Source organism: Mirounga angustirostris, unplaced genomic scaffold, assembly GCF_029215605.1.
Source record: "Mirounga angustirostris isolate CCGP_5_RB_7025 unplaced genomic scaffold, mMirAng1.0.hap1 SCAF_2, whole genome shotgun sequence".
NCBI classification, from domain to species: Eukaryota; Metazoa; Chordata; class Mammalia; order Carnivora; family Phocidae; genus Mirounga; species Mirounga angustirostris.
In genome coordinates this window covers 15,241,906-15,254,796 of record NW_026991710.1, presented here as the reverse complement: position 1 = coordinate 15,254,796, position 12,891 = coordinate 15,241,906, and the positions used below count along the sequence as shown (strand labels likewise).

Genomic DNA, 12,891 nt, shown 5'->3' with positions numbered 1-12,891 from the left:
ATCCTCGCCAACATCTGTCATTTCCTGACTTGTTAATTTAAGCCATTCTGACTGGTGTGAGGTGGTATCTCATTGGGGTTTTGATTTGGATTTCCCTGATGCCGAGCAAAGTTGGGCACTTTTTCATGTGTCAGTTGGCCATTTGGATGTCTTCTTTGGAAAAATGTCTGTTCATGTCTTCTGCCCATTTCTTGATTGAATTATTTGTTCTTTGGATGTTGAGTTTGAACCTACATTATTTTTGTTCCGAGCCCTGGCTCTCACCAACATACTACATTATTTTGTTCATTAATCTTGTATAATTTCTGCCTCTCACCTCTAGAAGATAAGCTCCACAGAGACAGGACAGTGCCTTGTATTGTTCAGTGCTTTATCCTTAACACCTAAACCAGTGCCTTGTGCTTGGTAGGTATCAGGCACTTGTTGAATGAGCAACTCTCCCTGCCATTCAATTTGCAGACTGAACCCTGATCAGTGCAAAGAAGCTAGATCTCTGTAATGCATCGTCCTCAGTATCTACAGTTTGATCACATGACCTCTGGCAAAATCAGCTGTTTGACTTTGCACAGGCCAATCAGTTTTACTTACCTTTTTTGTAAAATGTAAAAATTCATATGCAAGTCACCTAGTAACTGTAAAATTTAAATGAGACAATATGTAGGAAAAGAAGTTTTTAAAGTTTGATGTGATGAGCACTGGATGGTATATGCAACTGATGAATTGTTGAACACTACATCTGAAACTAATGATATGCTATATGTTGGCTAATTGAATTTAAATTAAAAAATAAGAAAAAATAAAGTTTGATGTAAATATTTATGTTGTTATCAATGTCTAAAGTTTTATTGCATTAGCTCTTCATGATAATTTTCTTACACAGTGGTATGGATGATCCCCCAAAGCATGGAAAGACTTTTGATTTGGGGTCAGGTTTCTTTCTTTCTTTCTTTCTTTCTTTCTTTCTTTCTTTCTTTCTTTCTTTCTTTCTTTCTTTCTTCTTTCTTTCTTTTTTTTGTTAATCTTACTGATTTTAATAAACTTGGGGTTTTTTTTCCTTCCACTACTTCTCCTTTCTACTTCCTGCTGTACTCAGTAACTATTTACTTTTTAGGTTTCAGCCAAAATTTACTTCCTCCACAACGTCATCCCTATCTTCCAAACAGATTAAATTGGATTTATTTTTTATGTGTTTACATAGGACATCAAACTTTATTATTCTCAATTCCATAAAAGCAAAAAATTATTCAGTGTATACCTTCTCTACTGAAAGAGCCATAAGGACATGAACCATATGTTTTTTCCCATTCTATTTTCAGCATGCAGCACAATGTATTACATTTTGGATATTTTTTTTGACTGAACAACAATGCATTTTTAGGAAAATTTAAATATCAGTGATATATCTCAAATTTGAATCCTTATAACACAATTCACCTCTCTATGAGGACATTATATTTTTTTACCTCTTATTAGACTTTTTGTATATGGCTTAACTACTACACTGTTATTATCTATATACCTTCTCAACTTCATCTTATCTCCCATAAATTTAGCAGCATCTACTATGATAATATTTTAAGCATATTATGTATTACATGCTATTCTAATTTGTTTAATTTTACATATTTTTGTTTTCATGTTGCATGTAGTAATGCATGTGGTATACCTAACCTGATCTATGTGTAGTTTCTCTAATATTTATCTCCATTTTATAGAAGAGGAATCTAAGCTACAGGAAAGCCAAATATCTTGCCTCAGGCCACACATAAGGAGGAAATGCAGGGTCAAAATTTTAACTCAAATAGTGAATTTACAGAACTTATATTCTACCAGGAGCGTACAGAAATGAGTAAAAAAGTTCCCCAGACATTGAGGAAATAATTATTCCAGTGGCATGCAAATACAATTTAATTGATAATTTTGATATAATTGTTACTGATTAGACTGCACCTGAATATAATAAAAGTCTTGATCCTCAGTAAATTCTAATTTAAAAAAAGTTGTTTTAATAAATAATGCTTTGGTTTTAGTACATAGTTTATCAGAACTATTCACACTCTGTCCACCACACACACACACACACACACACACACACACACAAACTCAAGATATTTGAGTGGGTTTTACACCTTGTTGACTAAAAATCACATATATATGTCTGGGTTCATGATAAAGAAAAATACAGCACCACTGTCACTTTGGAACAGACCTGCATAGTTTGTGAGCTACAGCAAAAAATAAATGTGTTATATTCCACTTTGGGAAGGCACCTCAAGAAGAAAAGTATTGTCTTTTTCTTCAGTTGTAAGGAGATTCAGTATCCATATCAAGTGTTCTGCCAGCTACATCCTGGTTCTTCTATCCTTGCTCCCCATGTCTGACAACAGCAGATGATGAGAATAGGGGTTTATAATGAATCCCTTGGCAAAACAATGACAGGGCTCTTTGCTACTGTCATTACAGCCAGGGTCTAGACTTCCTGGCTATGAAATGGGTTCTTCAGTTTGATTGTCCAAAGAATGCCAGCACACATATTCACAGGGAGGTGGAATGGCCAGGTACAGAAAGGATGGCAAAGCTTTATTAATTTTGTTTCTCTCAGAAGAAAAAGGGATGATTCAACAACCTCTCATTGTCTGTGAGGGAAATCAAAATTAACCCAGATAAACTTACAGATGTTTAGAAAAAAATCAGAATTGTTTTTAGACCAAGATCAAGATTTAAAAGAAAAGGCTCAAAGATGTTTTGTCCCCTGCATTCATTCAACATATCTAATGAAGGATAAAGAAGTATTTGATGTGAGCAAGTTACCTATACCCAAATATGGCCTGTCTCCTGGTCTTGCTGTGGTACCACAGGTAAGATTTCTTCAGCAAATGCATAAACAACCCACCAAAGAATTATTAATGAGTTAAGATAATAAAGTAATTGTGTCAAGAATTGTTCCCTCACCAATGATGAAGTGGAATAATTTAGAGCTCACTTCAATGAGAGAATGTCCATACTTCAGAAAAGTAGGAAAGGACCAGAAGGGTCAGAGTCCAGAACTGGCTAGTGGTATTAGTGATGAAGAGGAAGAATAGAAGGTAGATGAGGAGGAAATGGAAGAGAAGCTGGGAAAAGCAAACGTTTGTCAATCTCAATCTGTTGTTAACATTGATGAGACACAGAAGATCAAGGAAGGTCCCATGCTGTTCTTGGAAGAAGAGGAAGAGACTTGAAGCTGATTTCTTCAAGGTGAAGTGGCACAGTGTCTTTTGGGTTGGACCTTAAAGAGCAGAAAGCTTTATGGAAGAAAGCAGCTCACATCCAGTGTCAAGAGAAAAGTGACCGTGGTTGCAGAAGCAAACAATGTAATAAAGAAAAATTCATATATTTACATGTATAAATGATTATACAAAGTTAAAGATTATATGTTACAAAAATGTATTTGTTTATTCAGTTTACATTTAGTTACATTACTTTCATGGGAAACCTACATGTGTAAATGACTTAGTTCACAATAGCTTCTTAACTCCGTGTGTAGTGTCTGCAAAGTATCTCAAGGGAGTTGTTAAATTTCTATAATCAAAAACATAAATGCAGCATGAAGAGTCTGTATTTCATAGTAAATATAGAGCTGGGAAGAACCTTAAAATATAGATGGTCTCTTCTCAGCTGAGAGAATGGAGGCGCAGAAAGGTTAAGTGACCTCGCTAGCAACACACAGAGCATTGATTCCCAGAGAAGTGCTAGGACCATGTTACTTCTCCATTAATTCTCCTGTGAATCATTTTATGGCTTGAAGACTCCTTGTGCAATAAAAGTTTATTAGCCATGTGTCAGGAACTTTGCTAGGTGCTGGAGTTACAGCGATTTATGAGATATCGCCCATGCCCTAAAGGACATCACAGTCTAATGGTAAAGGTAGACACAAAACATGCTATGGAAACTAGTAAGTGAAATGCATACAGAAGAGACACATAACCCAGCCTTAAGGGGTCACAGCAGAGATATCGGAGAGAGTGACCTCCAATCTGAGTCTTAAAGGATAAGTAGAATTTTTCCCGGCAGGTTGGGGGATGGGAGTAGGAAAAGCCCTATGCATAGGAAAGGATTAGCTAGGCAGAGTACACATAAGCAAAAGCAGTTGATATATTGGGGAGGGGCTGAGGTGTAGAGAAAATATAAGCAATTCATTGCTGTTGGAGTATGAAAGGTGAAGAGGAGGTTAGCCAGAAGTAAGTCTGCATGAGTAGGTCTAAACCTTAAAATTCCCAATAAGTCATATTTCAAAAATGTGGAGTAATTGGAGAATTTTTGATAGGAGTGTCATGTTGGCTTGTATTTATGGAACCCTGGTGCCAGCATGTTCTAAGGAGTCAAGGAAAGCAGAGAGATTAGCTAGGAACTTGGTGCAATAATTCAGTTTTGAGACTGTGGAGAAATGAATTAAGGCAGAGGAGATGAGAGCAGATATGAGAGCAGAGGAGACAGATAGAGATAGATAGAGATATATAGGAGTCATGAAGTGTTGGGGCACCTGGGTGGCTCAGTCAGTTATTAAGCATCCGACTATTGGTTTCAGCTCAGGTCATGATCTCAGGGTCATGAGCTGGATCCCTGTGTCAGGCTCCACAGTCAGTGTGGAGTGCTCACATTCATGCTCTCTCTAAAATAAATAAATAAAATCTTTAAAAAAAAAAGTTGTGAAAGGTTTCTTACTCACATAATGAGATTTTCTAGGAGAGCAGGGTTTGATCTTCCAATTAGCACCAAAGGAGAAAGTAGGCTTTCCTCTCAGCTTGCCTAGATGTGGGGGAGAAGGGGACAATCAGGTGTAGAGCTAGAAAGCTGTCCTTAATCAAACATTAAAGATGGAGCCAGCCCCTTGATTTACAAAGGGATTGCCTTGCCTTTAGTGGCCAAGCATTACCTGAATAAGACAAATGTCTAGAAATGGCAGAGTTAAGGCATTTATGTTCTTTAAGCTTAAACTCCTCACACATAGATTCCAGCGACCTGGAGTATTAAAACCGGGAAATCAAGGTGGCAAAGGGCAGTCTAGGACTCAAGAAAGATTACCATTCCAGAGGGGCAGTGGAGCACTCAACCCAGAAACTAAACCCTGAATGTACAAATCCAGCCAAAGGAAGAAACATAAGAAGGTAAGATCCAAATGCCAATGCTGCTGCTGATCAGAAGTTCACAAGTGCTCAGGAATTTGGCTGGACTAAGCCTGCAGGTGAAGGTTATTATCAACTACATCTGGGAGACGCCAGTCACATCACATTTTCAAGAGCTTACAGCCTTGTTAGTAGAGAGGAAAAGAATTCCCATGAAACAATACAGGGCACACACCGTAGAAGACAACCAAGGCCATGATTGAATGAAGCCTCAAATTATCAAAGTTCAAATTTAAAGACATCATGCCAAGCTTATAAACCCACTTCTCCTATCCTTGTGGTTAATCTGAAGAGGAAAGAAGAGAGATTTTTCAGTTCTTAAGGGCAAGCAGCCTGTCTGAGAAGGCTTGAGAAGAGGATAAAGATTCTTGCTGGATTTTGTGACAAGACCACCTGGATACAATTGAAATTCTGCTATTCAAAGAGAGCTGAGATAATCACACAAGTAGAATTTAGTCTTCTATTAAATTCTTTACTTTTTTTCCAGAAGTCACAAACTGATCCATTAAACTCCTGCTTTCATTTAGCAGTTCTCTCTCTAAGCTGATATCCCATAACACAGGGATATTTTCCAAATATATTTATGCCATCAGTTGAAAAGAATTCCCACCATTAACACACTGTCAAAGGCATCATCACTGAAACTGCTAAGTGTTTTTACAGAGTCATGGAATCTCAGCAGTTTATTTGAGAGCCTATTGTGCACATTTGTACCTCAAATATCTCAGCTATAAGTGGGTCATTATTAACAATAGATCTCTTAATGCTACTATATTCTGGAGGGAAAAGGAATGCTGATTAGGCTGGCTTTTCAATAATGGAGAACCAGTGTCATAATAGAAGGCAGAGGAGTTTGAAAACATGGCAATATTTTCTGGAAGCTAGATGATCAATAAAACATTGTATTTAGGGGTACCTGGGTGGCTCAGTCAGTTAAGCAGCCGAGACTCTTAATTTTGGCTCAGCTCATGGTCTCAGAGTCATGAGATCTAGCAGGCATGGGGGCCTGCACTCAGTGGGAAATCTGCTTGGGATTCTCTCTGTTTCTGTCTCCCTCTCCCTCTGCCCCACCCCCCACTAGTGCACTCATGCACTCTCTTTTTCTAAAATAAATAAATAAATCTTAAAAAAATGTCACTTATCATCTCTGAACAGCCAACAGTAGGAACTTCTAAGAACATATTCTTCAAAATAGGGTGTTTTGAAATTCTCCTCTTAGAGCACAGTGGTTAAAATCATAGGCATTGGAACCAGAAAGCTTGGGTTCAAATCCTGGTCGTGACACTTACCAGATCTGTCTCTCATCCATAACAATAGGAAGAGAGCAATTAATAACTGGACTTGCCTCACAGGGTGGTTGGAAGGAACCAATATTCACAACATGCTTAGGGCAGGGCTCAGATTACAGCAGCGTTGTACGAGCATTAGATGAGTGTGGGCTATTATTTTTCTTGGGAGTTGATCTTGATAGGTCATTCTCTCACCTTTCTGCCTCAAGACTGATAATTAGAGTGTCAGACTTTTCGTTATTTACTCATGTGCTGAAATCAGGGCAAAAGCTCTACTGTGAGTACGATAAATCCTCTCAAATGTTGCCACATTACTGTAGCTTTAATTCTTCAGCTAATTCTCCAAATTGGCTCAAATTCTCTATCATCCTTGTCATTTTCACCTAATTCCATAATTAATTCTTGACAGGATTTGCTTCCCAATGCTATTTGCCTTCTAAAACAGTCAGGGATTGGAAAGCAGCAGTGTAATTGCCTTGAGAGCATGTTGCTTGGGTTCAGCAAACCTGGTTTTGGATATATTCTAGGAAGAAGGATCCAAGATGTAGAATTCAAAAATCTCGTCTTGGCAGCGATAGCGTTTGACTTTGCATAGATTGTTAAAGAGGTGAGGTACTTAGCTCAGCAGGTGAGAAAATAATTTCTGTTAGCCATTATAACTGTCATGATTTGGGGAAGCAGTTCAGAAAACTTCTTTCATAATACTTGAAAGGTTTCCTTGACTTTCACTAAAAGAATAGGGGGCATTAGCAAAATTAATTTAGTCAAAGCAAAGTGATATCCAATGTAATAATCATTTTGGAGCTGCATTATTCATTCAGTCAGTCATTAATTCAACAAAAAATTTATTGGGTGTTTTCTATGTGTCTCTTACTGTTTTGGTCTTGCAATAAAATGGTGAATAAAACCTGGGCCTGGCATCCATATGCCACAGTCTAATAAACTTTAGAAATATGGTTTTGAATATTGATTCTAAGAATCTATGACTATAATTTCTCCTGCTATTACTTCTAATCAGTCCCAATATTCTTGTGTACATAATAAGGTGAATGTGCTTAGATTATATTTTAAACTCCAAAATGTAGAAATAAATATGATTCTGTGGGAAATTTCCTCAACCACTGTATATATTCCCATGGTTAATTGTTCAGTCTCCGTGCCATGTGTAAGAGGGATCATTATTTTACTTAGTGGTTCATAACCGTTCTAGACTGAAAGATCCTATAGAGACAGTTTTTATTGGTCTTTATATTCCCAGTGTCTAGAAAAACAGCTGGAATAATGGTTCTTAATTCTGGCATGTATCATTATTTCATCTTTTATATAGCCATAATAATATGGTTGTCTGGACATATTGTGGGCCTACTGATAAAGAATCTTCCAAGGTATCAACATGTCTATTTTAAAATAGCCCAAAGAGGTTTCAGATGCTCAGTTCAGCTTGAGGGTTGAGGCTCACCAGTGTAGAACTATTATTAATTGAATGAATGGGTGAGTGAATAAATTAATGAAAAATGTCATCACAAATTTGTACAAAAATCATGCTAGCATATTCCCTTGATTTATGCAACCAAAATCAAAGCTCTCCTATAACAGAACTGAAAGTTATTTAATTAAACAACTCTTCATGCCAATCTTCCATTTGCAATTATCCAGTTTGTCAATAATATATCTTCATTCCAGAAACTTCTGTATTTCCAAAGTAGAGCTGTAACCATTATAGACTAGGAAGCTTTCTCTAGGCTGACTCACAAATTAGAGGAAAAGTTTACAAGATGTGAGCTAGTTGATTTTTCAGGTAAGCAGGGTGAGTGGGGAGAAAAATCATTCAAATATCTGGGACCTGAAGGTCAAGATCATCCTAGAAGTCAGAGATGCTAAGAGTAAAGAGCAGCTGGTGTTCAGCGAGCAGCCCACAGGTTGCAAGGGAAATTAATGCTTCAAGGCAATGTTTTGTCTCACAGTCCTCTTTTCAATATCTATTCACTTTGTACAGGAATGGTACCTTTTTTTTGTAGGGAAGATAATATTTAAATATAGGATCTTAAGGAAGAGTTAGTAACATTATGAATTATGTTAGATTTACACAATCTTAAATGAAGTCATGATTACTGTGCAAACTTTTGCACATTTAGGACCTAGCTAGAATATGTTTTTTTTAAATGCTAGTAATATTGAGAAAACATATGGATAAGAGTGAGCTTTGCCAACAATTATTAAGCTCTGAATAATTGCAATGCAAGAAGTGATTAATTACTAAGTGTTTTAATACTAATTCAATTAACTCCATTCATTTTCCACACCACACTCTTTAATTAGCTGATTTGCCATTAAAAACAGCACATTTGTGACAAGAATTGTACAGGAAAAGAAAAGGAACATGCTGTCATTTGAATTCAAATGCTAATTTACAACTAGAGCCTAGGGAAAGAAATACATTTTGTTTACAAAAAAATCAAAAAGGAGGAAGGGCAAACAAAAAAATTGCTGCTAGATAAGAGTAAACATATATTCATCTATCAATATCTTCTATAATGTAAAGCCTTTAGAATAGATTATAAGTTAGGAACAACATTTCAGGAATTCAAATTTAATATAATTGTAATGTTTTACAAAAGCATTTTTTCTTCTAATGTTTTTACTGCAGAATACAAACATGTTAATCTAATTGCTCATGACACCACTAATTCCCAAGATTGGATCATTTGATTTTCAGGATAGGTGAGAATCAGATTTCTAGCAGAAAGAACCATCATTATAGTGGAACTTAATTGAATATTTGACCTCAACCTGATCTGCAAAGTTATTAATGGACTAGCTTTTATGTAAATTGATATTGCTTTGTCATCTTCTCCTTTCCATTTATATAAAGGACATTGTGCCTTGAATACCTGGAAAAATGAGTTACAATTAAATAATAGCAAGGAATATTTTAGTCATTTATAGCTTACCTTTCTGAATTGCAGATCATTTAATATCATAGCCAATATGCTTTCTCTATTATAATGTTCTCAACCCAGCAGCATGTTCATTAAATACCATTGTTAAAGCATATGTCATTGTTTTATAATCTCTGAAGATTTTAGTGGTACAAATGTGAGTTGTTACATGGTAAAAGAAAAGCAAAACAGAAGCCAGGATTTATTCAGAGAGGTTAAAATGGCAGACAATATGTTCCAATCTGATTTTAATCAAGAAATTAAAATAGTATCTAGTTGTATATGAAAAGTACTCCATCAATAAGATAATATCTATTAGCCCATCATTTTGGTTTTCAATTGTGTTATTAAAAATGTTTTCATTAAGGATTTATATTTTCATAAAGAACAAAACATATTAATAAAACATCAACTGATGCCAATTCATTTCAATTAACATGAGCAATGTCACCAATAGTCAACTTTAAAAACAGATATAAAAACACCTTCATTTAAAAATTGTTAATCTTTGAAAATACTCTTCAAAGAAAAACTGTTACCATATCTTATAATTGTTCATGTTTCCTAGAGGCAAGATCAGAGGCTACAGCACCAAGCTTGTTCAAAAGAAGGTGTTTCATGAAGATTCAATCACTATTCCACCTGGTCCCCTAAACGTGCCGAAAAATGATACTTAGTTTATGGCCTAGCAAAGATGAAGTTTGGAGATGAGTGATAGCTTGATTTTAGCACCAGCTCTCCCACTTTTTGTAGTTCCTTTTTTCTCCTTCTATTCTGATTTCAGCATGCCATATGTCATTATAGTCCTTGCTTTTCAAGTCACCAACCACTGTAGCTTGCAAAGCCTGATGTGATCCTTCTTCAACAATGGGAATAGAGTTGAATTTCCCAAGATCTGCTTTGGACTGATAGTGAGTGTTGAGACGAGATAGGGTAATGTGTCAATGACAATTGGAATGGGTGTACTGGCAAAGCCAGCAACAGTTCTTCTTCTTTTTTTTTTTAATTTTATTATGTTAGTCACCATACAATACATCATTAGTTTTTGATGTGGTGATCCACGATCCATTGTTTTCGTATAACACCGAGTGTTCCATGCAGTACGTGCCCTCCTTAATACACCATCCTCCTTAATACACCGAGTGTTCCATGCAGTATGTGCCCTCCTTAATACACCATCACTAACCAATCCCCCCTCCCCTCTAAAACCCTGTTTGTTTCTCAGAGTCCATAGTCTCTCATGGTTCATCTCTCCCTCCGATTTCCCCCCCTTCATTTTTCCCTTCCTTCTCCTAATGTCCTCCATGCTATTCCTTATGTTCCACAAATCAGTGAAACCATATGATAATTGACTTTCTCTGCTTGCCTTATTTCACTTAGCATAATCTCCTCCAGTCCCATCCATGTTGATGTAAAAGTTGGGTATTCATCCTTTCTGATAGCTGAGTAATATTCCATTGTATATATGGACCACATCTTCTTTATCCATTCATCTGTTGAAGGGCATCTTGGCTCTTTCCACAGTTTGGCTATTGTGGACATTGCCAGCAACAGTTCTATATGAGAAATCACTCACTCCTATGTCTCATGACAATCCATTGAACCTGAATCCAACACTATTGAATTTAGATCCCAGATAATTGTCAAAGGACCATGGGAAAGTTAAATCAACAATGACGTGGCATTTGGCACTATGAGAATTACATTTGCCTCACATATGTCTGTAATATATGGCATAGTGGTTTATAGGAAAAGCTTTGGAATCAGATATATCTGAATCTGACTACCAGCTTCAACACTTATTAACTATGTAAGCTTGGGCAAAAACATAAAGCAATTAAACCTCTAATTTCTCATGAAAGCATAATAGTACTTTTCAGAGAGGATTGTAGAATAGATTCTATTAGGCACTTAACACATCATCATGCCCATGTTATATGTTCAATAAATGTTAGTTATATCATTATGATGATGATGATGATTATCATCATCATCATCATCATCATTATAGTCATCAACAATGCTGAGCAATAACTGTGTTCATCAAGTAGTCCATATCTCCAGCTTCCACTGCAATTTGTTGGGACCATGTGATTACTACTGGCAAATGAAATGTGAGGGACAATGATGTGTGTCACCTCCAGATTGAGGCAATTAAGAGATGGTGTGCTTTCTTCACCTCTCATTCCCTACTACAGTGACCTTAGATACCACATATTCCAGGAAATACAGCTGCAAGGTAGGTAAGGTTATTTTATTTTATTATTTTTTTCAATGTACCATAACACAGCCTAGTCCAAACTGTCCAATACAGGTATTTTGAGATAAGGATGACAGGACTAATTACTCCCATTTTATAGTAGGAGAAACTAAGGCTCAAAGACTTTAAACAATTTCCCCTGAGTTTCCAAAGATAATTAGTGATGTTACCAACATTATGTTTCAAATCTTTCCATCCCATGGGATATTTACCATAAAGTGCTAGAGAACCTAGATTACGATCACCATAATCAAAGTACGTTTATGATGAAGATCTGAATCTATACAAAGCCTCTCAATCAGCCAGCATTGCATTAACAATCTCTAGATTTACCCCTCACCAAAGTAGGTGCTTATAGAATAAGAATAGCACTGTATATTAAGCTCTTAGTATTCATTGTAAGAAAGGTATTTTTGTTATAGTAGGTGTCACTTGATGGTAGGTTAATTATTAAAATATCATCTGCTTCACTGGAAAAAGAATTCCTTGGATTGATTTTCCATACATGTAGTGTTTCACAGGCTAAGCTTGTCACCTTGAAATTGCAGAGATGTTGAACATAGATTAGTTTTTTTCCCTCCAGAAATATAATTCAGTAATTGAGGGCAAATAAGCAAGAATTTGCTTATCTTATTCCTAGGAGGATGTGGCTTTTGGAATCCTCGCTCTTTCTTTGACCTCAAATGGATTTAGTAGTGATTCTAAAATCAATAAATTAAACTGAGTGCCAAAATTTTTACTGTCTGAGTTGACTGATCTCATTGATGTCATTGCCGCTCCCCACCACCACCCACCAAACTCCACTCCTAATTTGCCAGGTGGAACAAACACAATCAGGCTTACATCTTGCCTACTATTTCAAGGAAATTGCTTGCATTCTGAATACTTTCCACTGCTAATAGGTTTTTTAGAGACAAATTGGTATTCATTATGTTTCCTTTGGAAAAAAATGCATTCAAATTTTTTAAAGTTCCAAAAAAACACCTTTAGCTGGTTTTATTTTCTTTCTCAATATGTACTCAGAGCCCATTCTAACACAGTTCATACAAAAGCATTTGCTTTTCTGTGCCAATTCTAAAGAGCAATAATGTTTTTAAAGAGAAAACTTTGCTTTTAACAATTTCAGCTGAGTTTTAACAGTTTTTGAGTAAATGAATCATACAATGAGCTCTGGACATTTCAACAGACCGAGGATCTAGTTTGGATTCTTCCAATAACTACCTATTTGAAAATAGAAA

General features: G+C 36.1%; 1 pseudogene; it reads left to right on the top strand.

Annotated features, from left to right (window-relative positions):
* Positions 1 to 2,159: 2,159 nt before the first annotated feature.
* Positions 2,160 to 3,392, top strand: LOC123848989 (probable ATP-dependent RNA helicase DDX10; annotated as a pseudogene).
* Positions 3,393 to 12,891: the final 9,499 nt, after the last annotated feature.